The sequence below is a fragment of the Sminthopsis crassicaudata genome, chromosome 2 (assembly GCF_048593235.1).
Source record: "Sminthopsis crassicaudata isolate SCR6 chromosome 2, ASM4859323v1, whole genome shotgun sequence".
In the NCBI taxonomy this organism is placed as follows: Eukaryota; Metazoa; Chordata; class Mammalia; order Dasyuromorphia; family Dasyuridae; genus Sminthopsis; species Sminthopsis crassicaudata.
In genome coordinates, this window is record NC_133618.1 from 26,262,721 (window position 1) to 26,289,114 (window position 26,394).

Consider the following 26,394-nt stretch of genomic DNA (forward strand, 5'->3'; position numbering starts at 1 on the left):
GTGGATTTGTCCAATGGCTATGAAGGTGGCTGAAGCAAACGCAGTGGAGAGCTCAGAACTTGGCCAGACATTTAAGACTTCAAGGTCAACCACTGCATTCCAAGCCATTGCCAGTCATCTTAACTTTTGTCTCGCTACTGGACTTTGATGAGTCTGGAAAAGAGAGTAAGGCTGATGACTTTATGCAACCTGCTTTATTTATATCCAATTCTCTGAAAACTTCAAGATATCATCCCTTGATGTCACTGATCCTCCTTGAAAATGAAAGACAAACAACCATATTTAGCCATTCCCAGTCCTGTCTCAACCATTCCTTTCTCTGATATCTTTCACTGACATTAATTCCAACCCTCAATTCTTTTCATTAACCTGGATTTAATTTCATGTGGGCCTGGGCCACCTTATCTAATCACTAATTCAGTCTCCGGGAAATTCTATAAGGAGGGCCACATGAAGGAGAAAATGGCAGATTCCAAGTCTCTGAAGAGTAATAAGTGCACTCTAGTTATGTGATACCTTGAATAGCATAAAAAGAGATAGGTTTGCATTGGAGAATGACTGAAAAAGTTATGGTATATGAAAGTAATGAAATGTTGTTGTTCTATAAGAAATGATGAGAAGGCTGATTTCAGAAAAACCTGGAAAGACTTACATGAACTAATGTTGAGTGAAATGAATAGAACCAAGAGAACATTGTACACAGCAACAAGATTATGTGATGGTAGATTTTGTTCTTCTCAAGTCACTTAGCCTTTCTGGGCCTCCGTTTTCTAGGAGAAAAAAAAATGAGAATTTGGATTAGATTATTTTCCTCTAAAGTTTATTTTAAAGTATATTTTCATAATAATTCAATGATATTTTTATTGGCAAGAGAATGGAAGCTCAGAAAGTCAACTGACTTGCCATGGATTATGGAGCTGATAAATGCCAAGGCTATAATTTGAATTCAGTTCCTCCTGATTTTAGATTCAGAGTTCTTTCCATTATATTGCCTATAAAGGAGCATTCTGGTATCTCCGCTCTAAAAAGCTGATATTGTCTTTCTTTCATTATTCTACTTTGGTCTTTCTTGCTCCCTGTGGGAATATCCCGAGATTAATATGTCTGTTTTCTATAAGTTGCCTTACTCTATACACAGAGTAAACCAATTTGCTGAGTCAATCAGAAGCCAAAATCCTGCTCACCCCCAGATACCTTTGCTGGTTTTGCTGTTCTTGCTGAGCTTTGTGTCCCAAACTAACCTAAATTAGCCTTGCAATCAGCTGTTCCTATAAAACATCCCACTTCTGTATCTCACCTGTTCCTAGACTGTCCATTCTTTACCCTAATGGATCCTCGAACCTCCCTTTTGTGGATTTCAAGCATAAATTGCCCCTGCCTCTCCTAGGCTGTGAGCTCCTTTGTACTTTGTACTGGGAGCCTCAGTTTTCCTTCTAATAAAATGTTTGTACTTTCAACTCAGTTTGGCCTTTTCTGCATTTTGACACCGAGTTGACATCCCCCATTTCATCCTATCACCAATCATTCAATCGCTGGAAAATGCCATAATAACAGTTATGTGCAGGAGAAAATGGCAGATTTCAAGGTCCCTAGATACAAAAGACAGAAGTGATAAGGAAAAATAGAATAAAAGAATCATAAACTTGGGGTCAAAAATACAGGGTTTATCTAGTCCAACCCCTTCCTTTTTTTTCAGTGAAAAAGCTAAGACCCAGAGTGGTGAATTTACCCAGTCACACAAATAGGAAGTCACCAAGTTCGAATCTGAACCCATATTTGGACTCCAAAGTCAGCCATCTTTCTTTCTACTGCAGCCTGTCTTCTAAGCCACAAAACTGACTGGCGGTCCAGCTCTACATCTGGGCACAATGATCCTAATCTCTCCTAACCCCTCCCTGAGATAAAGGAGACTTAAATAGGTGACTGCTTTTTCTGTTGGTGAGGTGACATTGACCTTGCAGGCCAGAAGGTGGCAGCATAAGGCTGCATCCCTGAGAGCAATGAGCTGAGGGACTTGGTATCCTCGGATTACTACAGGAAAGGAGACTAGAGTAATGATGGTTAATCCTTTGTAAACAACCTGTGGTTGTTTTCTCACCAGGTTCTTTTCTAGCTCTTCTTTCCTCTTGCTCTGGAAAGTTAGTGAAGTAGAGAGCTGACTGAGGATCCATTTGTGAATTCTGAATGGCTGCTCTAAGTACATAAAGCCAGCATGATGGATGAGCCCCCAGTTCTTGGCTAATGTAGGCGCCCAGTCACTCAAACGACAAATCTTTAAGTGTCAACTATGTCGTATCATCAGGATCATCGAAAGCCGTTTATTGAATACTAAATATGTGCCTTTAAGCTTCCTTTCCTCTCAAATCACCCACTGTCATAAATTGAAATAGGCAGGAACATGACCAATAAAAATAATATATTAACAATATAACAAACAATGCAAAGACACTTATATATCTAGGTGAATCAGGAAGACCTGAATTTAAATCCTATCTTAAACATTATGTATCCTAGACAAGTCACACCTCAATTTGCCTTCTTTCTTTATTATGTAAAATGAAAATACTAATAGCCCCTACCTCCCTTGGTTGCTGTGAGGATCAGATGATATTTGCAAAGTGCTTTGAAAACCTTCAGGCACAATGTAAATGCTAGCTATTATTGGTAGCTTTTACTTTCACAGTGATTAAGCTTGAAACAAAATTGGTTTCTAACCATTCCCTACAACTACTTACATTCTCAATTCTAGCAACACAGTTCCACCATTTAGCTCTCTCAAGATGTCAAAGTCTCTTGAAAAAATAATTTTAATTTATCTTCTCCTGAGTCTTTTATCATAGGTTAAGAGCTAGATTCAGTCTTTTATGGAAAGTCTCTTCAGATTCTCTCTCCTTGACACTAAATTCATTGAGTCTCTGAGGAAATAATGTTCTATCTTTTCCTTTAATGTCTTCAAAGGAAGGGTAGAGATCTTTTTTTTTCAAGTTTTTAAGTTATCTCTCTGACCATAAATTGCCTCTCTCCCAAGATACTTTTGTTGTTCAGCTGTTTTCAGTCATGTCTGACTCATCTTGACACCATTTGTGGTTTTCTCGGTAAAGATATTAGAGTCATTTGCCATTTCCTTCTCCAGCTCCTTTTTTAGATGAAGAAAATGGGCAAACAGAGTCAGGAAACTTTTTCAGGGTCACACAGCTCATAAGTACCTAAGACTAGATGTGAATTCAGGAAGATGAGTTGTCCTGACTCCAAGACCAGTGCTCTATCCACTTTGCCACTCAGCTGTCCATAAAAGTATTTATAGTAGTGTGTGTGTGAGTGTGTGTTCCAAAATGACCAATGTAAGAGATTTATTTGGCTTGATTATGCATATCTGTTTGAAGGGGGCTTTTATTATTTAAATTGGAATTGAGAGGGAGAAAAAAATATTTAAAGGAAAAGTACAAAAAAAAATGAGTAGGAACTATTTCATCTTTATCTATATATACATATACATATAGATAACACCTCCTACAATGCCTAAGTGGTGCTTAATAAATACTTCTTAAATGATTGATTGAACACAGTCTATCAAAAAGGAAGTAGTATAAGAAAAATGCCAGGCAGACTGGACCCAAGATGGTAAAAAAAAAAAAAAAAAAATCCAGGGTCAAGAGTTTTTAAATGATATTCAAAAGTTTGAGGTAGAGGGATTGATCAAAGGGTTCCATCAAGAAAATTCAGAGAAAGGCAGCTAGTTGATGCAGTAGATAGAGCACCAGCCCTAAAGTCAGGAGGATCTGAGTTCAAATTTAACACTTCCTAGCTGTATGACCCTGGGCAAGTCACTTAACCCCAATTGCCTCAGCAAAAAAAGAAAAGAAAAAGAAAAAAAGGGGGGGGAAGAAAAGAAAGAAAATTCAGGGGAAAATTGTGGAAAATAGATTAGAAAGAGGGAATACCATAAATAAGATGCATAATTAGGAGGCTACTACTTTGGTCTAGGTGAGAAAAGGTGACGATCTGAACCAGGATGGTTATAAGAAGAGGGAACAGTGGATTCAAGAGAAACTAAAAAGGACTTGCTAACTGGGGAAGCAGAGCACAGGGAAGATTGTATGAGTTATTATTTCTAATTATGGGATTACATGAGCATATCTGTGTCTATGTATATACATTCGATGTTTAGTAGTTTGTACAGCCATGGGCAAGTTACCAATTCTATGAACCTCCCTTTCCTACTGTATATGTATACAGCACCACTGCCTCCCTTGCATCCTAGTCTTCAGGACCCAGTTTGGAGTTTTTACTACTCTTCCTAGTCTCTATTATTTTCATCTCTGAATCTCTTCCTTGTGATGAATTGATATTAATCACTATGTATATAGTATAATACATTATATATATATATGTATATATATATATATTGCTACGTAAAAGGATAATTCCTTAAACATTTAAAAAGCAGGACGCATAAAAGGACAATGAGGTTAGTAGCAAATTCTTGTTCTCCCAGAATGCTCCTCCCAACCTCCAGGTTGTTCTCTACCATTTTCTACACATGAAAAGCAACCAAGCAATCTCTCCCCCCTTTCTGTCTACCTCCAATAAAGTAAAAGAGGAATAGTTCAGATATCAGTTGCTCATTTTGGCCTGTTCCACTTTTCTCCATGCCCACTGTGGACAATCACAGAAACTCCAGATGCAGCACACATCCGATTCTACCTACTTTGCTTTCTGCCCCAAGGCATTGTCTAGCCCTAAGTATCTCCCAAGGTTTAAGCCTTTAATGAAATAATGACGTAAATAAATCCCTTTGTAAATCTAAGAGTTATGTAAACATCAGCCAATAATATCATTTTTGGGTATACTGCAGTGAGCCTCCTACACACCACCTTTTATTTTACAGATTAGGAAAGTGAAGCCCAAAGAGATAAAGCAGCTTTAATCCTGAAACTATACTTGCAGGAATGCACAAAATCCTATATGTATATAACAATTTTCAAGTCAGGAATTCTTGGAGAGGGTCACACAGTAAGTAGCTGAATTGGGATTTAAAACCAAATCTTTTTACTTGGAATTTGCTTCTCTTTTTACTACACAACATCTATATTTGGATACCATGATTTAGATTCAGCATCAAGATTTTTCCAAAGCATAGTCTCTGGCAAGCTCAAAAGCCAGTGAAAGAGGATGTAGATCATTGAGCATACTTTCATTGAAAGCAGCTATTATACAGAAGAAGGCAGTGAGTAGGGCCTGGAGACAGGAAGACTCATCTTTCTGAGTTCAAATCCAGCCTCAGAAACTAGCTGTGTAACCTTGAGCAAGTCACTGGAGAGGTTTGCCTTTTCCTTCTCCAGATCATTATATTGATAAGGAAACTAAGGCAAAAATTAAGTGACTTACCCAGGGTCACACAGTTAAGAAGTGTCTGCAGCCAGATTTGAACTCAGGAAGATGAGTCTTTCTAAATTCAAACCTGTTATTCTGTCCACTGTGGCACTTAGCTGCCCTATTTGCCTCAGTTTCCTCATCTGTAAAATGAGCTTTAGAAGGAAATGGCAAACGATTGTATCTCCACCAAGAAAATCCCAAATGGACATGGCTCTTTTCAGCAATGAGGTGATTTCGGGCCAGTTCCAATGGACTTGTGATGGAAAGAGCCATCTGCATCCAAAAAGAGGACTGTGGGAACTGAATGTGGAACACAACATAGTATTTTCATCTTTTTTGTTGTTTGCTAACTCTTTTTTCTCATTTTTTTTTCCTTTTTGATCTGATTTTTCTTGTGCAGCATGACAAATATGGAAACATATTTAGAAGAACTGCACATGTTTAATTATATTAACTATAACTATATATGTTAACAATATTAACTATATTGCTATCTAGGGGAGGATAGTGGGGGAAGGAAGGGAAAAATTTTTGGAACACAAGGTTTTGCAAAGGTGAATGTTGAAAACTATCTTTTCATGCACTTTGAAAATAAAAGGCTATTATATATATATATTTAAATCCCAAATGGGATTACAAAGAATTAGACACAGCTGAAAAATGACTGAACAATGATAACGAATTATGAGAATGAGGTTTGTGCATACCCCTAAATTACTCTTTAACATTAGATTATATAAAGGTATGTGGTTCATTGAAACTAATTTTTTTTTTAAAGTTAAACAGGTTAATCCAAAATGCTGGCATTTCTCCTGAAGACAAATGTCAGGGACTCTAAAATGCTTGTAGCTCCTGCTTCTCTCTTCCTTCTCCTCTCCCAAACAATTTTTGTAACTGGGTATTCATCCAAGTGGCCAACATTTTTTCTGATGGCTATTTCCTCAATGGATCCCAGGTCCCTAGGAACTGAGAAAGCATCTTTGAGATTTGCCTTCTGGGGCAGCTAGGTGGCGCAGTGCATAGAGCATCAGCCTTGAATTCAGGAGGACCCGAGTTCAAATGTGATCTCAGACGCTTAATACTTCCTAGCTGTATGACCCTGGGCAAGTCACTTAATCCCAGACTCAGGAAAAAAAAAGAAAAAAGAAAGAAAGAAAGAAATATAAAAGAGATTTTTCTTCTATCTTGCCCTGGACTGGACGATCCAGTTTGTTCTAAACCTGGTTTTCTGGTATTCTAAGCCACCTCCCAGCTAGATCCCTTTCTTCCACCTAAAGTCAAAAACATTTCTCAGACCAGCTCACTGAGCTCCACTCTTCCTGTCCATTGCCTTGAGTGAATCCCATAGTGATTGATTGATCATAAAAGCCATTCAGTCCATGCTGCCCAAATACAAATAGAAAATTGTTACATAATCTAACACTGCTTTATTTAAAAAAAAAAAAAAAGGTATAGCATAGTGTACATATGTATTTGTATATGTGTTTACACATTTATAAGTATATGTGTATATGTACATGTATATACATATGTATAGGTATGTATGTCTATTGTACATCGTGTGTTGTTGTTTTAATCTTTCCAGTTGTGTCCCACCCTTCACTGATCCCATTTGGGATTTTCTTGGCAGAGATACTGGAGAGGTTTACCTTTTCCTTCTCCAGATCATTATATTGATAAGGAAACTGAGGCAAAAATTGTTAAGTGACTTACCCAGGGTCACACAGTTAAGAAGTGTCTGCAGCCAGATTTGAACTCAGGAAGATGAGTCTTTCTAAATTCAGGCCTGTTATTCTGTCCACTGTGGCACTTAGCTGCCCTATATATGCATGTGTGTGTGCATGTCTACATAAAGGTGCTTATATATGCATTTTGTAAATATATATATATACTGTGGACCATTCGGCAGACCTTCCCTTCACCCTATGCCCCATTTCTAGAGTGAAAGATCTGACATTAGCAGCCCTGACACTGCCTGCCAAGAGTTGGAGCCTGGGCAAGTGTGAAGTCCTGCTGCCAGCCCAAATTTGTAAAATGTCAGTTTATATAAAGCAAGAACTACCTATATGTGTGTATGTATATATAACATATATATAGGTGTACATGTATATATGTGCTGTGCATATATGTATGAGAATAGCTGTGGGAGGAATTAGCATTTTGATTTAGGATAATGAACCCTGGTTCATTATCAGCAGGTTCAGCACCTGCCCAGGCCCTTATTATGCTACCCACCCTCTCTGAACTTCAGTTTCTTTACCTTAAGTACAATGGGAGTAAATAGCTGTTATCATCAACCTCATCCGTGATCATGAGAAAGGATTTGTTAGCTGACTTTTGAAAATTTGGAGTAGCTGGAGCCTTACAGAGCAGAGACAGGTAGCAATTTAATTAATCTCTTTCAGAGCGAGGAACAGTTTGCAAACCCAAAGTTCTCCTGGACAGGAGCCCTCCTCCTGTTGCAATCAAGGTAGAGATTTTATACACAAATCATAAATGGGAAAGGAGGGGGAAAGTGGATTACAGTACAATCCTTTTCAGGGACTGAGTGGTTTCCTATGACAAGCCAATGAATGCAGGACAACATGGGTGTTCTCCAGTTCTGTGGGAACAGTTCTTAAGTAATTGTTTCAAATCCTGGGGATTGTTACTTCGTGGGGGACAGGAGCAGAGTTCTGTGATGGGAACAGGTTCTGCAGTCTTTGATTCGTTTCACTTGATTGATTGATTAATTGGTCATTTGGAACTGCATTGTAAGGCTGATTCCCAAGCCAGAAGAGACAGCTCTGAGAAATCTAAATTATTCATCTATTCCTTACATATGTCATCCTGATAATTATGAAAATCATAATAAACTGTACTCTGGCTCTACAAAGTAGTCTTGAGCCAGGACTGAATCATTTATTCAATCAAATAACATTTATTAAGTAGCTATTGTATGAGGCAGACCTCCAGAGTCAAATCCAGCCTCAGTTACTTTCTAGCCAGGGGAAGTCCTTTCATCTGTGTTTGCTTCCTTTTCCTCAACTGTAAAATGGAGGTGATAATAATAACACCTACCCTTCAGAGGTTTTTGGAAGAATGAAATGAGATAATAGCTGCAGAGTGCTTTATAAGCCTTAAAGAGCTACATAAATCCTAGTTATTGTTATTGTCACTGTTGCTGCTGTGCTGTTGTTATTGTAGTTGTAGTGGTTGAAGTTATTGTATTATAGCTCGGTGTCTAAGGTTACAAAGTTTCAATAGGATCCAACTTCTATCTTTGTGGAGCTCACAATTGAAAAGAGAAAATATCAGAACACTATAGAATGGGATGGAATTGAACCTGGGTAGTTACTAATTTAGGGAACTCCAATAGGAAACGACTTCTACCAATACAGAGAGCTGCCTTCTCGGAAAATTTTAATTTGGGAAAGTTATTTGTGGAATTGAATGAGGACTCACCCAGGGGCACATAGTAAGACTCCCACCCATATTTTTCCTACTACAAAGCAGATCTCTTTCCACTAAATCTCAATCCTCTCTACAGAAAACTATACTGCACAATATGATATGTACATAACTTCATTAGATAGGATGAACAATTTTGGTTTTGGAGCACAGAGAATATAACATACCTCCTTTTGGTAAAAAAAAAAAAAAAAAAAAGTGGGGGTCTACAGGTGTAGAATGTGACATAGATTGCCAGATGTGGTTTCTTGGTGGTTCTTAACTAATTTCCTTTGTTACAAGGAGGGTTCATATGAGGAGAGGTGAATGAATGGGAAATGACTTGTGGGATATTATTTAAGGGCATTAAAGAGAATATTTTACAGTGTGAAATGCATCTGGATGGTGGGATTTTAGGCACTTGCAAGGGTCATCAAGATCATAGATCTGGAGCTGAAGGGACTTCAGAGCAATGTAGTCCCATCTTACAGATAGATGAAAGAAAGTTACTAGATGCTGCAGGGAGACTAGGAGTCCAGAACTTCTTACACCCTGCTACTGTGTGATGCTAGACAAGTCACTGTCTGAAACTCAGTTTCTTCATCTATAAAATGGTGATAAGAACACAGAGTGGTCAGGAATCTCAAAGGAGAGAATACATGTCTAGTGCTTAGCTGTTTCTGAAGAAAGTCACCCTGGGAAGTTAGGAGTGGTCTAAAGACACACAGGAAATAATGAAGTTCAGAGGTCAAATTTGAACCCAAGTCTGCTGGCTTTTTCTTGGAGGAAGAAGTAGAGACATCTTCCTAGTGGTCCTTCCGTGTAGAAAAGCCTCCATCCCTCGACCTTTTAGGGGAACAAAGGACGTTGTGTCAAGATCCCAGGATCCTCCACTCTATGGCACGGCTTATCCATTCCAACCCTTCCTTTAATGGAATGATAACTAACCCTGGCAGCTCATTCTTTCTCTGGACTCAAGAGATTAGGATGTAGGCGACTGCTCCCATTGGCACCGCTGCCCAACCTGTGATGGGCATTAGGAGAGTAAGGGCGGGGAGGGGAGCCAATATATTTATTAATAGGATAGATGAACATTGTCACCAGCAATCGCCACCCCCAGCCTTCTGAGGGTAGAGAGGATTTCCTAGGTCAGTCTTGTTTCTTCCCTAGACCCCCAGCCACAGTCCCAGAATGCCCCGCAGTCCCTCCTCAGCCTGGCAGAGAGAGGATTAGAGAAAATAGTCTCACATTGCACCAGAAGGTCTGGTTCTGCTTTGTCTAAGGTCACTGAATCCTTCTTGATTTCCTAGGAGATTCATCTCGAGTCTCCTCCCTTCTTCCCTTAATATCACTCTTTCCTTTCTCTCCCTGTCCTTCCTCAAAACATGTCTTCTCTCCCCTCATTTCACTGTTTTCTGTCTTTTTCGTCTTGTACCTCTCTCCCTCTTTCTTTTTCTGTGCCCCCATTCTGTCTCATTTTCTCCTTTTCTTCCCGTTTCTATGTCCCATTTTCCCCTCTTTCCTCTCCACCATATATTCCTTCTCTCTGTTTATCTTGTGCAGCTCTTTCTCCTTTTTGTCTCAGAATGCCTTTCAGTGTCCTTTTTTCGTTGTTTTGTTTTGTTTTTTTCTTCGTTGGGTTTTTCCCCTATCCTTTCCCCTTCCTATCTGTGCCTTCCTCTCCACGTCAGTCTCTGTTTTCAATTTCCTTCTTGATCTGTTTCATTCGTCTCTTTCTCTTTTCCAAAGTATGTGTCAATATCTCCCTTTCTGTGTCTTTGTCTTCTTTTTTCATTTTCTTTCTACTTAGGGATTCTTAATCTGAGTTCCCTGGAGTTTTTTGTTTGTTTGTTTGGGGGTTTTTTGCAAACTGCATTTTAATGTAATTGATTTTCTTTGTAACTCTTAGTATTTTTCGTATGTAAAAACATATTCTGAGAAGGTAACTCAAAGCATCATCGGACTGCCAAAGGGGTCCACACACACACACACATACACACAAAAATCCCTACTTAATTCTATCGGCTCACCCTGCGTCTGTGTACTTAACCTTTTCCTCTTTCTATCTGCCTCCTCTCCGTCTCTCTTTGCTCCTCTTTCCCCTCTCTTCCTGTGCTCTGTCTCCATCTCTCCATCTCTATCTTTCCTTTCTCTCAGTCTTGGTTTGTGTTTTTCTCTCCTTTTCTCTCCATGTATCTTTCCATCTCCACCCCCCCCATCTCTTTTTTCAGATGCATCTGTTTCTGTGGCTTTCTTTCTCTCACTTTTCCTGACTTCTCACCTCTCTCTTCTCACAATCTGACACCCTTCTCTCCCTCTGTTCCCTTCTTTCTCTTCCCACTCCCACTCCCTTCTCTCACAATCCCCTCCTCCACATCCACTTTTCAATTTCCCAAGTGTTTGCAAACACCATTATCATAAGAGGACTCCAGCCAACGCGACATTTTAACTCCTCTTGGTCTCCTGGGGGGGGAAAAGAAGCTCACAACTTTCTTGGCCTTGTCACGATTTCCAGGAGCATCTCACGCCGCCCTCCCTTCCCCTCCCCAGCTCTGCCCGCGGCCTCTTGGGGACTTAACTGATTCCTTGTGAATCTCCTCCGTGGCCTGAGCAACCATGGCTCCTGCCAGTGCTGGAGGATGGCGGAGGGAGAGCAAAGCTGCAGAAGGGGCTCCTCTGACTCAGTTCCTTTGCTCAATCTTTGGCCTCTGGAAAGAAATTGGAAAAGAGGATCTGCGGGCCCTAGAAGGACGCCGAGGCCGGCAAAGACTAGGAGATTCCCTCGTTGTTGGTTTGGGTTCCCCCCACCTCACCTCGCCCCGATTTCTTCCCAATCACCCTTCGATTGAAATCATGCTTCGGGTTGTTCTTTCTGACTCTAAAGAATTTTCTGACAGAACCTTTCCCATGTAGCTCCTCGCAATGTCTACGAGTCGGTCCGATAGCCACTACCACTCCCTTTGGAACGGCCAGATCAGACCCAGATTAAAATTATAAGGGACTCTTTCTTTCTGACGGCGACATTAAAGGTGTAGAAATCTCTGAAATCGGAAGTTCCGAACCTCATGGCCCAGTTTAGAAAGCAGAGGCTTCGCTTAGAATTCTGCGATCGCTTTGGGACCCCTGGGCCCGTGCAGAATTCCGGAACTCCTTTTGTGAATTCTCGGGCGCTTTTAGAACTTTTGAATTTCGTTTGGTTTCTGAAACTCCTTTTACAATTCTCTTGCCGTTCAGAAGCCTCTAGATCCAATTTCGAACGCTTGATCCCGTTGAAAATGTCGGGGCTTCTTTTGAACCCCCGGCCGCGTCTAGATCTCCCTTCATCCGATTGACAACACTCCGAGTGTCCATTTTGAAGCCTCTGGTGTTATTTAGAACGCTGATCCCGTCTAGACCTGGACGACTAGCTTTAGCTCTCCCTGACCTGTTTTTGAACTCTCTAATCCCTTTTGGAACCCTAAACCTCACTCCGATCCCTCTAACCCCGTTTCAGACTCTCTTAATTCCTTCTGACCCGACTGCACCAAGACTGCCTTTCTCCGTCAGATCGGCTTTGAAAAGGTGCCGGGTGATTCCTGTCTTTAGAAGGAGAGTGTGAAACTCGGAGTGCCAGCCCTCCGTTGGCTCCCAGAAGCCTTCTTGCCCAGCGCACCGGAGGCTGAGGAGGGAGTTTGTTTTCCCCCAATTCTCTCCTCTTCCATTTTACTTTTCTCGGGGGGGTTGGGTTCATTTTTGGTGGTGGTTGTTTAAAAACCCAAGTAAGCACGAGCAACAAATCATATCTTTTTACACAAAGGAAAAAATAGGGGTACGTGCCCCCATACTTTGCACCCACTGAGATGTAAACGTCTCTTGCTTCTACAGATAATGCTACGTGCATTGTATGCTCTAAAATTGTGTGTGTGTGTGTGTGTGTGTGAGTGTGAGAGAGTGTGTGTGTGTGTGTGTGTGTGTGTGTGTGTGTGTGTGTGTGTGTATAGCCATATACACCACGGACAAGGAAATGAATTAAATTATCACAAGCAAACAGAGCGGCACTGGCCCATCCGACCCAATTTTATCAGTCTTTGAAGTCCGGGCCTCGACCCTGGCTCCGTATTTGAAAAACTCGCCCCCGAGGCTTTTCTAGGAAGCTAGCTTTAAACAGCACACGGGGAAGACTTCTCGCAGCCCGAAGCCCTGTTTCCTTTTCCAAACTTCCTCGGAGACCGAAGCCCCGAAGCTTGCCCAATCCACCAGGCTGGACCTTCTCCATTGGAGGCTAAACTAAATTAAATGCTCCCTCCGCCTCTGGAGCTCCGAACCCATTTGGGCCCTCCGAAAGAAAGTCTCGCGAGTTCTGAAGGCTAGAAAGTCCGAAACTCCTCGTGCTAAAAGTAGTTTCAGTGTTTGGGGGAAGTTTGCAAGGATCTCTGACACGGGGAATAGCCTTTGGGCTCAGTCATTCCGGTTAACTCCCCAGTCCACATTATCTTGGGATAAGTGCGTTCCTATATACATGCATTATATATACCCACATACGGGTACTCTCGGGACCCTACATTAGAGCCGAAAGACACAGCAGAGACCTAATGTAACCCCTGATTTTACAGATAAAGAAACTGAGGTCTAGAAAGGCTTAGAGTCACAGAGGCAGTCTCCACCTGAATCCAAGCGTTCTGACCCCTATACCAGAGCTCTTGCCCTTACACCCGCCCCTCCAATATAACAGCCGCCTCTAAAGAACATTCAAGTTCAAGTCAACTCACGTTCAGTCCATTTCCCTATACATGATTTCTAATATTTCTCTAAATCGACAAGGGGAAAGATCTCTAAGCGCAAATGAAGCTGCAGAAACTATTTCCCTATATGTGATTTCTAATATTTCTCTAAATCGAGAAGGGGAAAGATCTCTAAGCGCAAATGAAACTGCAGAGACTATTTCCCTATATGTGATTTCTAATATTTCTCTAAATCGAGAAGGGGAAAGATCTCTAAGCGCAAATGAAGCTGCAGAAACTATTTCCCTATATGTGATTTCTAATATTTCTCTAAATCGAGAAGGGGAAAGATCTCTAAGCGCAAATGAAACTGCAGAGACTATTTCCCTATATGTGATTTCTAATATTTCTCTAAATCGAGAAGGGGAAAGATCTCTAAGCGCAAATGAAGCTGCAGAGAGTCCATTTCTCTATATGTGATTTCAACTATCTCTCCAAATCGACAAGCGAAAAGATCTCTAAGCGCAAGTGAAGCCCTATATGCGATTTCTCCCTCTAAATCGACATTCGGGAAGATCTCTAAGCGCCAGTGAAGCTGCACAGAAGCCAGAAACGGAGAGGCCCTGAGACACCCACCTAGAGTTAGGGAAAGAGTGGTTTGAAGAGAAGGGGACTAGGAGCTTTCCTGCCCCAGCCTAGCCCAGGAAGACCTTTCTGGTAGAGCAGGCGGTCCTGGGAGCCGTGGCGAGGCGGCCCCAGGGACACGAAGCTGGGGACCCAGGAAGAACTGTCCTCCGGCGACGTCCTCTCCACTCTTCTCCCCTATTCTGAACCAGCTCCCGCTGTCAGGAAATTTCTGGACTTGGTACTGTTGATCACAGCTCATTTCAACTCGGTTCTAATAGGTTAAAAGGCGGTTCTGGGAGCCATTTCCCTCCAGATTTCCGGGCCCTGAGATTTTACTTTGCGGACCTAAAACTGATGTTGATGTCCTTCCGATGAAAGACTTTGGGCACTAAAGTACCTAAACGCGGTCGGGAGGAGCCGAGCTTGGTTCTCGGGGGCGGAGCGGGAGATCCGCACAAGCTTTTCCTTTAACCCCTATTTGGAGTCTGGGGGCTTCTGCCCCAGCCTACAGAGAACTCCGGAAAATCGAGCAGTGGCGGAAGAAGCTCTGGAACAGCCAGAGCAAGCTCCGTAAGCCTTTCAGGCAAAAAGGAAAGCCGGCCCTTTCCAGCCTAGAGTGCTGCTTCTAGAGAGCCGATCAACAATCGTTCAGGGTAATAGACTAGAAAGCACTCAGAGGTTCCAGCCATCAGTAAAGTCGAGATAGGAAAGAACCATCTTTTTGTGGGAGCAGAAAGCCAGGCAGCTCGGAGAGCAGGAAGCTCCGGCTCTCTTCCCTGGCACGCCGGGAGTGGGAGAAGGGCCCAGCCAAGCCCAGCATCAACTCGGGTTTCCATCTGTCCGCTCTCTCCTTCCTTGGAGTGCGACGCTGTACTGTTTCCTTTATCTCCTTTATGTGTCTCTGCCTCTCTTTATGTTGCTCTTTCTCCCTTTGGTTTTTTGTTTTTTATTTTTTTTTAATTTTTGTTTTGTTTATTTTGTTTGTATTTTTATTTTTTCCCCTTGCTTTGTGAGTGCTGGTCTGCTTCCATTTCTAATTTTTCTCTCTGGCTTTCCGTCTGTCTTCCTTTGTCACGTATTACACGTCGTTTACTATTTCTGTGTCTCTCTTCCAGTCTCCGCTCATTCCTAACACCGTTCTCCCGAATCTCTGTTTCTGCCTCTCTCCGAGCCTGATCTCTGTCTTTCTCTACACTCCCTCTTTTTGGGTCCCTGGTTCCCTATCAGCACCACCACCAGACTTTACCCTCTTCTCTAGGCACCTGGTCCCCGCTATTTCGGGGAAGGAAGGTAAAGTTGGGTCTTTGGAAGGGTACAGATCCAGGAAGGGGGATGGGCCCATGGATAGTCAGATTGAGAAGGCTTTTTTACAGGGTTTAGGGAATTTTCGGAAAGTGGAAAGAAGACAAAAATAATGAAGATCGAGGAGCACGCTTGCGATCGGACTGAACGAACGGGTTGTTTTAATTTTTAATTATTTTTATCGAGAACAATTAAAAAGAAGGCAGAAAAAGACCGAATCACTATGAGACTTTAGGTCTTTTTCTCCCAGAATATTAAATGGGCGTCCCCACGTTCTCTAGGGTCAGATCTTTGTCGCCCCTGCGGAATAGGAAACTCGAAAGAAAGGTGTGACTCGAAACAAGATATTGGAATGAAGGGGGCCTGTATTCGAATGTCGACTTCGATAATCAGACCCTGAACAAGTCCTCTCTCTCTCTCTCCCTCTCTCTCTCTCTCTCTCTCTCTCTCTCTCTCTCTCTCTCTCTCTCTCTCTCTCTCTCTCTCTCTCTCTCTCTCTCTCTCTCTCTCTCTCTCTCTCTCTCCCTCTCTCTCCCTCTCTCCAGCCTTTCTGGAATTGTGAAGGAAGTGTTTGTGAAATTTACAGCATTATTCTTTTTGGTATTAACAACGAGTCAGAGTGCTGCTGTAAAATTGATCTGAGTTGGGAAATGGGGAAGGAAATCCCAGCTTCTGCTTGTTTATGGGAGACAGCAGCTCTTGGAATCAGTTGATCTCCCGGATCTGAGAGATTAACGTGCCACGGGGAGCGGGACCACACAGGCAGCCCCAAGTGATCAGGGAACCCCTCCGACCCATGTACCCCTCCACATCCGTGCCGGACTTGAGAGAGGCGCCCCATCTCAATGCGGAACAACCCTCCAGCCCTAACTCGCGCTCTCCCTTCCTTCCTCCACCTCCCCTGGGCCTTGTAGCCTCTGCTTCCCGGCCGAAAGAGATGAGAAAACAGGGCCCGGGGCTACGTTAGCTGGCCCTTTCCTTCGCAAGATTCACAAATCGATTCCACCCAGTCAAAAGTCATGTGGAATATCGGAGTGGTAGTGATCCCTAAGGGCTATCCCTTCGGACCTCCCCGATTTTATGGATCTGAATAATTCGATTTTAAAATGGACCCTGGTTTGGGCAGCTTTCCCTGACAGTCTGAGAATGAGTCGGATTTCGGATCTTTGCCGGGATCTGGCCCCTTTCCCCTTTGGGATTCAGAGACCACTAACGCAGCAAGAATGGGGGGACTCGTGAGCTTATGGGGCTCCAGGGCCCTTTCTTCACCCCAATGCGCAGCTCCACCACGGAAGTTTAGGGAGAAAAAAATCTTTTGGCAAAGGCCTAGGGGGTCACCATGGGGCCTCCCGCGAAGGCCAAGAGGAGGTTTGAACGGGCGGTACTCCAGATCTCTGAGACAGAAGCCGTCTTCTGGGGACCCCCAGTTTGGGGCGGGTGATGGAAGGAGAACGAGTCACTCCCCCACTGTATAAGTGTGGCAGAGGATTGGGGTGCCCCCTGGGAGGGAGCTCTAGCAAGACAAGCCTCTTATTTTTTTCTTCCCGGGAGAGAATCTCTTTATCAGAAGCCCACACATCAGCGTACCCCGATCCCCTCATTTGAAAAATCCGAAACGTGGCCCCCAGGGGTACGGACCGACTTGCCGCTCTTGGCTATGCATTTCACGTGTTCGATGCTTTTGTTTCTACTCAAGCTCTAGGCAAATTTTGAGTTGTACTTTCTTTTCTCCCTAACTAAGCGGCAAGGTGTGGGGAACAGAGCGCGAGGTAGTCTTAGAAGGAGGAAACCCTGGGTTCGAATTCCGACTCCCTCACTGGGTGAAGCGGTGAGAGATATTAAGCTACCGGAGCCTTAGTTTCCTCATCTGTAAAAAAGAAGAGCTTTGGCTCCCATTCCCCTACCACACTAGCCGCGTGGGAGAATGTCTCCATCTCCTTCCATCACCTCTCCAAACTGGGGCCTCCAGAAGACGGCTTCTCTCGCAGCCATCGGAAGTACCGCGCGTTCAGACGTGCTCTAGGCCCTCGCGGGAGGCCCTATGGTGACCCCCCCCAGACCTTTGCCCAAAATGAGAGCTTTGAACTCGATGACCCTCTAGCTCTAAGTCTCCTGCGTCCCGTCATTCTTTCATCGGGTCTGTCTCTACCTTGTCTTGTTCCCGTTCCGACTTCGTCTCCTTTCTGCCTTTCCTGATCTCTGTCCTCCCCGGGTACCCCGGCTTCCGCTCTGCCTGCCCGTCCTGCGGCCTGCTTCCTTTGTCTCTGCTCTCCTGCCCTGGTTCTGTTCTCCACTCCATCTCTTCCTCCTCTCAGTCTCGCAGTCTCTTCCAGACTTGGATCCTATGAATGAGGGCAAATCCTCGGCTCCGGATCGGCTACATCTGACCTTGATGACTTTATTTGGGGCGCCCTGGGCAAAGCTGGCCCCCGCCTGCTCTCCCAGAGCGGGGTCGGGGAGCTGGCTCCCAGCCAGTCCTCCCCCAAGCTTTTCCCCCTCTCATACATGGCAGATTTCGTTCCTTTGCGGGAGAATGGAAGAGAATGGTAGAGGGGAAGAACCCGGATGGTAGCTGAGGAGGATGGGTATTTGTCGTGACTGAAATCGAACGTTTCCCCATCCCTACCCCGAAGCAGAGTAAACAGAGGCTGACGTCCCCGCCTTTAGCGTGATCCCAGCTGGTGACCAATCTTGGGGTGGCTGGCTCTTCGCCGCCCACCCCAGACCAGTGGGTCTGGCAGACAAAAGTCCCCCTGATTCCAGTGAGGAGCCAGGGCTCCGCCGAGATCGCTGCCCTTCAGGCCAAAGGGACACCCCCAGCTCACTCCCACCCCCAGCCCCCAAAGCCTGACCCCGGCCAATAAACGAGTGGAGGAGGGGGCTGGAGAAGGAAAATTCAATAATCCCTTCTCCTCTCCAAGTTTCCTCTCATCGATTCATATCAGATGGATATATTTCAACAAATACTTCGGAAGCGTTTATTGAGTGAAAAGCACAATGCTACAATTCTTATAGGGGGAAATCAGGGAGCTCAGAGTTTAATCTGAAGGAAAATTGTACTTTTCCCTTTTTAAACTTTTCTCTGGAGTTGCATAGATGGAAAAAAAAAAAAAAAAAAAACATGGAGTCAGACCTAGATTCAACCGGCCTTGAAAACTGGTCAGCTGTGTGACCTCAGATAAGTCACGATCTGCTAAATCTTTAGTTAGGTTATGCTCTGCCTCAATATAGGCGATGACCACAAATATAAATGGGAATCACCATGTATTTGGGGAAGAAACCTCTCTCATTGGAGCCGGAAGAGTCTCTTCCTCTAGAGAGAAAAAGAGACAATGTAGTCACCCAGATCTTTAAGAGAAATTGGCTTGCTGGATGGGTTTTTGTTGTTTGGACCATGGGGATCACAGATTAAGAGTTGAAGAGGGCTTCAGAGGGCATCTATTCCAACTCTCTCTCTCTCTCTCTCTCTCTCTCTCTCTCTCTCTCTCTCTCTCTCTCTCTCTCTCTCTCTCTCTCTCTCTCTTTAACACAAATGTAGAAACAGAGTCCCTATGACAGAAGTCACAGAATTATAAATAGCAGATCAAACCCAGGGCCTCTGACTTTTTCTCACTGCACCAAGAGAGACAAACTGCTCAGATAATTCCTCTAGTTCTACATTTTCTAAAACCCAATCCCAAACACTCAAACTTTAGCCCAGCCCCAGAGCGTGTCTAACAGGGGACAGAAACTTCAAATAAGAATCCCAAAATGGACATGCTTCAAGGACCTCTGTTGACAAGAACTGCCAGTTTCACCCTTGAAACATCATTTCATATACCCCCTTTCACTCCTCTGACACAATCATTATTTTAGGGCAAGTCATTATCTCACGGTTGGACAATCGTAATAGCTTGCTGAGGATCTGCCTGCCACAAGTCTCTCCCCACTCTATCCATCCTCCTTTCTGTCACCAGTGTTTTTCCTAAAATGCAGGTTCAACCTACTCAATCATCTCCAGGATCAAATATCAAATCCTCTGTGGTTCAAAGCCTTTCATAATATTTTTGTTCAATCATTTTTCATTCACTCATTGATGTAATAACACTGGCTTCCTTAATGTTCCATGATCAAGACACTTTTTTTTTCTCTTACGGTCCCCTATGCCTGGAATGCCTACTGACTTCCCTAGCTTCCTTTAAGTTCCAACTAAAATCCTAGGGCAGCTGGGGTTGTAGGGCACAGAGTACCCTGCCTCTAGACAAAGAGATTCATCTTCCGGTATTCAAATCTGGCCTGGGACACTTACTAGCTGTGTGGCTCTGAGCAAGTTATTTGATCCTGCTTGCCTCAGTTCCTCGTCTGTTAAATGAAGTAAGATGTGTTGGGGGGGGGGGGGGGGGGAGTGTCTTGTTCATTCAACATTAAGGAAGCCAGTGTTACTACATCAATGAGTAATGGCAGAGTGAAGTATAATGGGGATGGAAAGGTAGAAGGAGGCTGTTTGCCTCAGAAGGAAATGGTAAACCACTCCAGTATCTTTGCCAAGAAAACTCCAAAAGGGGTCACGAAAAGCAGATATGACTGAAAAATGATTGAACAAAAATATTATGAAGGGCAGAGACAGATAGAAAGACATATATAGAGGCAGAGGGACAGAGACAGAGAAAGGAGGGAGGAGGAGGAAGAAGAGAAGGAGGAGGAGGAGGAGAAGGAGGAGGAGGAGGAGGAGGAGGAGGAGGAGGAGGAGGAGGAGGAGGAGGAGGAGGAGGAGAAGAAGGAGGAGGAGAAGAAGAAGAAAGAGAAAGTAGAGGAAGACATTCTGTATGTCTTCTGTATGAGAGAGAGCTATTTAGAGGAGGTGAGAGAGAGGAAAAAAGAGGGACAGAGACAGATGGAGAGACACGGAGAGTGACAGAGACACAAAACCAGAAAAATAGGAAGAAATAAGGGAGGAGAAGAAGGGAAAAAAGAAAGAGGGGGATGAAGAGAGACAGAGACAAAAAGAGATACAGACAGAAATCCAGAAAAGTAGAGAGAAGCTAGGAAGGGAGGGAAAGAAAAGAAAAAAGAGGAGGGAGGAGAGACAGAGACATATAGATACAGAGAGAGACATAAAGAGAGACAGAGGTAGAGACAGAGAAAGGAGGGAGGGGAAGAAAAGAAAGAGAAATAGAAGGGGGAAAGGGAAGAGTGGAGAGCTCCATGAGCTGGAGTGTTCAGGGAAGACTTTCTGAAGGAGACAAGAATTAAACTGAGCGCAAGGAGGGAGGGAGAGAGGGAGGGAGGGCAGTAGGAAATAAACTAAAAAGAGATGAATCCTCACAGGTAATAGGAGTACAGTGTATGGGAAATAACACTGGATTCAGAGTTAGAAGTCTCAGTTAAAATCTCACTCATGCACTTACTATTTATATGACCTTGGACAGATCACTAAAGTCCTCAGGTCTCACTTTTCTCATCTTTAAAATGAACTTTTTGGTGTCTTTCCAACTCTGAATTTGTAATCCCCTGAGTAGCCTAGTCTGGCTAAAAGATGCTCCTAGGGCAAAATAGTGAACCAAGGGATTGGGGGAATGGATAAAGTCCAAGTTATGGAATGCCATCAAGTACAAAGAATTCACTAAGTGCCAACTGTTTGCCCAAACTTTATTGCTATGCAATAAAGACACAAAGACAACAGTACAATAGTGCTGCCCTTAGAGAGTGTCCACTCTAACCGGAAAGACAACTGATGCACAGGAATAAGAACTAGAATCGTGATTTCATTGGTATAGGAAAATACTTTGAGGAAACTGTGCAGATAAGCACTTTCTATGCAATTTATGACCTTCAAATCATCCAGAGAGACGAGAAATTAAGTGACTTGCCCTGAGTACATGTCATGTATCACAGTCAGAAGCATTTTGACAGCTGTTTGGAAGAATCCATGGAGTGGGGAAAGACCTGAGCTTCAAAAGCCAAGAGGGAGGCTAGTAAAATGGTCCAGTCAAAAGGTAATGAGAACCTGAATCAGGATAGTGAGTCTGAGTGGAGATATGGGGAAATATTTGAGAAGTGGCTTGGAGGTAGAAAGGAGAAGATTTGGAGTTGAATATCATTGTGTCTGTAGGGGAACCAATCTTTGCTGGAGGAATGTATGGGTGTGATGTGAGAGCACTCCTAACTAAAATGATCTCTTTCTGATCAATCACTCTGCCTAAAATTCCACCATTAAGCTTTTACTCCTTTGGGTCAAACATTGCCCTCTTTCTATTAAAATGGCAAACAGTGGAGTGAGGAGTTGATCATTTTCTATGAGTAATTTCTGTCACACTTTCATTTAAAAAAAAAAGTTTTCTTTAGAGATTCAAATCAATTCAATAAGCATTTATTGAGCTATTATTGTGTGCCAGGTATTGAGCTAGACGCTGGGAATAAAGACTCAATTGAAATATTTCCTGCCCTTAAAGAGCTTACATTCTATAGAAAGGGAGCAATATATACAGATAAGCAAATATAAAAATATAAAAGCAAATATAAGCAAAGTAAAATTTTTAGAGAAACGAGAGACTGTGCCTGGATTGAGGTCAAGGAGAGGAATAATCATTTATATAGTACCCACAATGTATCATGAAGCACGTTTTAATGATTTTGTTTGCTTGTTGTTGTTTACCATTATCTCAATTGGTCTGACAATTATCCAGGAAGCATTTAGGTTGGCAGTGGATAGAGAGTCAAGCCTGGAATCAGGAAGATCAGGGTTCACAACTGGCCCAAGACACTTGCTAACTGTGTGACTCTGGACAAGTCACTTAACCACTGTTTACCTCAGTTTCTCCAACTATAAAATAGAGCTTATAAGAGCCTCAAATTCCACTGGTTGTTTTGAGAATCAAATGAGAACATAAATACAAAGTGCTTAGCTCAGTACCACATACACACACACACACACACACACACAAATAAACATAATTTTTTGTAATATTAGTTATTATCATCATTATCCCTATTCTACATTTGAGGAAACTGAGGCAAAAATGTGCTAAGTGACCTCCAGACTTCAGGCTCAGATCTGAACCCAGAGCTTCTGCCTCTTCTACCTAAATCCAGCATCTTTTTTAATATTCTCTAAAAGGACTCAGGCTATTGTGAATGTCTAGTTTGGGGTAGAGTCACACAAAGGAAGAAGACTCTCAAAAGACAATTTTCACCGACTTCACGATTCCCAACAGTGAGTGAGCAAGCCTAGCCATTTGGGTGTTTCCCTGAGTCTGCCCATCTCTCCACTGAGACATTCTCTATCCTAACCAATCCCCACTCTGTTTCTGGGCAAGGATCATAAAATAAGAGCTCCACTCCCTTCCAAGAAGCTCTTGCTGAGCTGTGGAATCATCTTGAGGAATGAAATTGAAGCCTTAGGCTCTCTGGGGAGCAGGGAAATGAATGGTAAAGTAGGGATGGGCTAGAGATGGGAGGGGAGAGAAAGTGAGGGAGGAGAGAGAATTCAGTTTAAGATGAAAACTGGATGGGAACAGACTGAAAGGTGATGGGGGGTCTCCCCCATCCCAGCCCCTAAAACAGCTATTGTATTGCCCTTTGACAATTCTGATTTCAATTCTGTGGGGGCTTCAAGAAAGATACCCCCTCCCATTGCCGTTAGGAGATGGTCCTTGAATGTTGCTGTAGTTGAACAAATCATATATCCTCCCTCTTCATAAAACCATAGATTCAGAGATTGGAAAGATATTCAAGGTCATTGAGCTCAACATTTCCCACTCCCCACCCCCATTTTAAAGATGAATCAATTGCACCACAAATCAGCACAGGATCAAATAGGTTTAAAATAGCAGTAGGGCCAGGGGTTTAAACCCATTTCTCCCTGACTCCCCATCAACTGCTGTTGGTCTGTTAGGAGGGTTAGGAGTCTCAGAAACCCATCATCATCCTCAAGCAAGCTGGCATCTGAGAACTTTCCAGGAAGAACATGATCCATCTCTGGCTAAATTAAGGGAGACACAGGGTCCAGGACTAGGTAAGTGAGAGCTATGATGAACTAGCCTTTTTAGGAAAGTCACTGGCAAGCTGCACCCTGGAAGGAAAAGAGTCCCTGTGGTGGGAAGAGATAATATTAGGATGGAGGAATAGGAGATGAGCATCCCTATGGCACTAGGTGGCGCCATAGTGCAGAATTCCTGGCCTGGAATCAGAAAGACTCATCTTCCTGAGTTCAAATCCGACCCTGAACACTTGTGTGACTCTGGGCAAGTCACTTAACCTTGTTTACCTCAGCTTCCGCATACGTCAATGAGCTAAAGAAGGAAACTACACCATATCTCTGCCAAGAGCATGTCAATCAGGGCCACAAAGAATCAGGCATGACTGGCACGACTCAACAGTCTACAGAGGAGAGAAGGGGAATAAGCTTTCACTAAGTGCCTACTAGTTGCCAGCAATGGCGAAGCATTTGACAAATGTTATCTCATTTTGATTGTCCCAGTTACCTTGGGAGATGGGGAGTTAGTAGATGAAGAAACTGAGGCAGACAACGTCACACACCTGATAAGTGAGACCAGAATTTTAACCGAGGTCTTCTTGACTCCAGGCCAGTACTCTACTCACTGAGCCACCTAACTGTCTAAAAGAAGAGACAATGGGGTCATACTGTCGGTCTTTCTGAAGGGATTAAGTTTCTTCTGCCAAGCCCCAGAAAGCAGAACAAGGAAAGTGGAAAAAAGCAGAGGCTGGGGGTGGAAAAGTCATGTTTTCCCTCTGATATGAGGAAAAGCTCTCCAATAAACGAGCTGCCTCAAAGTAGAATTTGATTCCTTGCTTTACTGAGTTCCACAGAACTAGAGATAGTCAGGTGGCAACTGGATACAGTTGGGAGGTTATAAAGGAGGTTCCTATTCAGTCAACAAGCAAGTATCATGTGCCTGCTATATGCTAAATACTGTACTAAATAGTGTTCAGGTCTGAGGTTGGATTATATGGTCTCAGAGTTCCCTTCCTCCTCTGTCTGTGCTGCCCCTCAAAAGAGAGCTAAGATGGAATGGGGTGGAGATTAAATAGAGAGGTAGGGAGGGAGGGAAGTATCATGGGAAGAACAGGGGAGGGAGAGAATACTTCGGGGAGAGGCAGGGAGAGGAGGATAAATAGTAATAAAATCCTAGGAGCACAGTTCATCAGAGATGTAGGGGACCTTAGAGACTCTAATTCACTGTGGAACCTGAGCACTGGAAGGAATTCAGGCTAGATGTAGCAATGTAAATAAACTCTGGGATGATGACAGATCTAGAAAGATAGATTCCCCCGAACGTAGCTAAGCCCCTGGGTCAAGATAAAGCTGCTTTTGGAGATCAGATGAACTTGAGAAGAGAGCTGAAAAGATGCACTACTTCCTGGCCTGCAGCAGCAGACAGGCAGAGGGGAGACAACGCAAACGAAGGAGAGAGACAACAAAAATGGGGATATGTGAAAAGTGGATCCCACAAAGGGGAAGAGAAAGAGAAGATCTGGATACTGAAAAATACTGAAATCAGAGAGCAGATGGCCAGTTATGTGCATAGCTGACTGTCTCGCTTTTGGGGAATAATAGTAAGGAGAGGGATGCCCAAGCACCCAACTGGCACTTGACATGGATGGTGAAGGGAGGCTGAAAGGCAGCCATCAACAGAGAAGAACTGGTCGAGGGTGCTGGTAGTTTTTGTGGAGCAGAACGGATTTTGCGATCACTCTCCCAGACTGCAAAAGCTACTCCATTTGGGAGTTGGGCTGAGCAGGTGGAAATCTCAGGTTTCAGAGACTAGCCCAGAGGGAAGAATATTCACACATTCACAACCCCATACCACAAACAGCATGCATGAATGGGCCACCCATCCTTCTGAGACCCAGAGACAGAAGAAAGCAGGCAGACTTGTACAAGGAGCCACCCAGGCACAAGCAGCCAGACACTGTATCTGGGCACGAACACACACACAATGACAGGATTGTTGTACCCACAGGCACCTGCTTTTTCAACATCACCAGTATCCCTGTTTTTCCTTAGAACTTACACGAATTACAATGCTTGTCTGACTTAGGGCAAGTTCATCAATGTCTGTAGCTGAAAAAAAATTAATTCTCCCTCATCCTCTGACAACCTGATGACAAACCTCTCAGAGCAGCAGATGGGGCCCTCTCTTGGGGAGCCTGGGTGGCAGTGGCAACTGGTGATACAGAAGACAAACCTTGGACCCTGAGTCTCAAAAGATCTGAATTAAATCCTACCTCAGTCACCTACTAACTCTCTGACCTAACCAAATCACTTCATCCATTTGCCTCAATTTCCTCACCCATAAAAGGAGGAAAAAATAGCACCTACTTCCCACATTTAAAGGAGATAATGTGTAGAGATCTGTGATGCATAGTAGCTGCTTAATAAAGGCCTATTTCCTTTCGATTTTTGAATCCTTTTCAGCAGATGCTCCCAGATTGGAAGGTGGAAAGGGTTGTCCAGTGCCTTCATTTTCAAAGAAGAGGAAGTTGAGGATTAAAGAAAGAAGGAAATTATTTGTCCAAGATCACACTGGTTCTCTCACTTTCAAGTTGATGAGTGCGTCTATTTCCCTATTCCACCTCCAGAGATGCAATAAGACAAGTCAAAACTCTCCAATGCTGAGGGGAATGTCAAAAAGCCTATGATCACCTCCAAGCTCTGCTGTGATGTCTGGGAGGATCTGAGGGGAAATCTATCTAAGGGAAAAATAGCTGACCACCCATATTGTCAGATAGAAGCCACACACACAAGGGTGCCACAAATGCCCCAATTGCAGAAAGAAAAGGCCCAAGCTCAAGCCTCGGCCATCACAGCCCCCGACATTCAACCACCCCAAGGACGGGCCAGCATGGAGTTCCACATATGCCAGAGGCTAACCAGGAAAAGCCACAGGATGGCTCCTTGCGCACAGTCCCAAGGCCAGCCTAGATAAATAAGATGAGAATAAGCCAAGAAATCGGAGCA

General features: G+C 43.5%; 1 long non-coding RNA gene across 1 annotated transcript in view; it reads right to left on the reverse strand.

The window, feature by feature from the left end:
- The window catches only part of LOC141553143 (uncharacterized), a 32,394-nt gene continuing 6,000 nt past the window's right edge, over positions 1–26,394 (reverse strand). The window contains exons 2-3 of the long non-coding RNA XR_012485288.1: positions 653–770; positions 1–153 (exon numbers count right to left, since the gene is read on the reverse strand). This is a non-coding gene — a long non-coding RNA (uncharacterized LOC141553143). The remainder of the gene's footprint in view (positions 154–652; positions 771–26,394) is intronic.